A 3,067-nucleotide genomic window follows, 5' to 3' on the forward strand; every position below is an offset into this window, starting at 1 on the left:
CACCATTCTCCTAATCCTCCATTTAAGCTGATAGGCATCACAGAGTGCTGGGAATAGAAGCAACCGGCCAGCTTAGCTCAGCCCACCACCACCACATCTGCCAAACTCACAGCATGAGCAGCTGTTGGCCTTGCCTCCTCTCCTGTAACATGGACAAAGCGTCCCTGCTCCTGGGACACTCCCCTCCACTTGGACAATGGACCCCTTCACCCCTCACCTGCTCTAGACTGTGCTCCACAGTTGGTGCCTCTCTCTCCTGCGTTGCCATTTCCCTTTCTACAAATGTACTATAATAATTTCATCTCTCTCTTTTTTTGAATTCTCTCTTGACACTCCATTCTTCTCCAGCTGCTACCTCATTGCCAAAACAAAAGTCTTCTATACTTGCTGCCTCCACTTCCTTGTTGCTTTAACTTGTTCCAGTCAGGACTGCTCTTGTCAATATTCCCAAGGGCCTCCAAGCTGCCACACCCAGTGGTCCATTCTTTGACCTGGCCTAACTCCCTCAGAATCATTCAGTCATGGAGAGCTCCCTCCTCAAATATTGTCTTCTCTTGGCTTCCAGGCAGCATCTCTCCTGGCTTTCCTCCCACCTCGCTGATGGGTCTTTCTTGATGTCCTTCAATGCCTCTCCTTCCTCTTCCTAAGCTCTAAATGCAAGATGCCCCAGGGCCCAGTTCTCTACCTTCTTTCCTCCTCTCTATACATTTTCCCTTCACTGACCTGATCCAGTACCACCTATAAAACCATCCATAAACTGATGGCTCCCACATTGATGTGTCCAGACCTAACTGTTCCTATGAGGGTCAGACTCCTGTATTCAACTTCCTATTGGTCATCTAAAACAGAACTCCTAATTCCCCTAATCGAGAACAGATTTAAGCTTTCTCCAAGCCTTCCCCACCTTGGAAAATGCCATCCCCATCCATCCAGATGCTCAGTTCAAAAACCTGGAATCTCTTTCCTCATAATCATATTGGCACCATTAGCAAGTTGTATTGGCTATCATTCCAAAATGCCATATTCAAAATCCAATCACTTGGTGACTTCATATCCAACACCCCAGTCTTTCCAAGTGCTTCAGTCCCAGGTGAAGGCACCTTATTTCTACACCTGGACACCTACAGCAGCTGGTCTCCCTGCCTCCACTCTTGTTCCCCTAAAATTCTTCTTCCACATAACAGCCTGAAATATCTTTCTAGCATGTCAGTCAGATCAGTGGAGTCACTCCCTGACTTAAAATCCTCCAAGTGGCTTCCCATCATGGCCAGAAAAATAAATTTAAGCCAAACTCTACCATCACCTGCAAGGTCTTACAGGGTCAGACACTGGCTACTGCTCCAAACCAACCTCCGTTCACTCTCCGCTCTTGCCATGCTCCACCCGCACTGGCCTTCTCCCATCTTGGGGTCTTTGCACCTGCCCCGCTGACAGGGCTCTTCCCCTGCAGCTTGATATGTCTGTCTCCCTAGCATTCACATCTCAACTCAGACATCCCCTCTTCCAGGAGGTCCTTTCTGACCCACCCTCTTCACCCACCACACACCATCACTCTCCATTGTGTGACCTCATTTTATCTTCTTTGTAGCCCTTACTAGTACATGAAATTTTTTTACATATTTATTATTTTTGTTGCCTCACTGGGATGAGCTCCTTAAGAAGTGGGACTCTGTTGTCTTCACCCTTCTATCCTCCAGCACCTAGAACAGTGCTTGACACATAGTAGGCACTCAATTAAAATGGGTTGACACTGATGATGGGCACCCAGAAGGAGACGTCTAGTAGGCTGTTGATGTAAGAGGGAAAAGGACTAGTCAGGAGATATCTATTTGGGACTTGTCAGCATAAATGCCTGAATATAAGACACGATTTTGCTCCAAAATTACCCTTTAGGAAGGAAGCTTTTGTCTTTCATTCAAGTCCTTACAAAGTCCCCTGCATTTGGGAGGCATGCTCTCAATTATTGCATTTTGAAACAACAAAACGCTCTTTGGGGAAAACTCATTAGCCTGAAATAACCTCAATCAATGAAGTTCTGGATATTCATGGTGGTTGCTTGGCAGAATCAGAAAAAAAAAAAAAGGTGAAGGCAAAAGCATTTCACATATATTGGATCATTATTCCCAAGGGCAGGACTTTACAATTGCAAGTATTGTCTTTGTAAGCAAACCCATTTTTAAAAATCACTTTAAAACAATAAAGGAAGTGGTTATGTTATGGAGATGACAAATACCTACTGGAAGATTTTTTTTTATTTATGCAACCTAATATTAAGCAGCCAGACTTTTATGGCAAAGAATAAAATCTCCAGCATCATACACTGATTCAAAAAGCACTATGTCTCAAATAACTTAGGCAGAAATAAAGTTTTTGTGTTTTGTAAAATGTTGATAACAACCAAAGCTCTAATGATATGGACTCAGATGTTAGAGAAAAATGTTAAGAATTTAAATAAAATTACTTCATAAAGCACGAGGAGAGAAAAACTAATACTTCTTACTACATTGTTTTATACAATTTGTGATTTTTAAAATGTATAACAAACTAAGTGAATAAAGTACATTTTATTTCAACCACACTAAGAGCTTATATATCCAAGTCAGCCCACACACATTTTTGAGGCTCTCCTCAATGGGAATATGGGGGGTTACGTTTTATCTGGAGACGTATCTGGGCCTCTATGGTAGTTGAGGACTTGAGCCTTGGGAGTGGGTAAGACCATACAGAGACTGGGGTAGAGAGATGAGAAGATACCCTAGGATGGAGACTTAAAGGTCAAATAACATGGGGGAAGACAGCTCCAGGCAGGGTAAGTAGAGATCATCCAAGCCACGGGAGTATGATGTCGTAGAGGAGGAAGATGGTGTCGCAGAAGCCAAGAGAAGTGTTTCTAAGAGAAAGTGATCATCAGAGCCAAACGCTGAGATGGGCCAAATCAAATAAGGACTGAAAAGTGTTCGTTCCATTCACAAGATGGTCATGGGTACCTGTGCAGGAGAATGGGATGTAGAAACCAGGTCCCAGGGCAGTGAAGGGACAGTGAGGGCCAGGCACATGGAAACAGGTG

Source organism: Papio anubis, chromosome 1 (assembly GCF_008728515.1).
Source record: "Papio anubis isolate 15944 chromosome 1, Panubis1.0, whole genome shotgun sequence".
NCBI classification, from domain to species: Eukaryota; Metazoa; Chordata; class Mammalia; order Primates; family Cercopithecidae; genus Papio; species Papio anubis.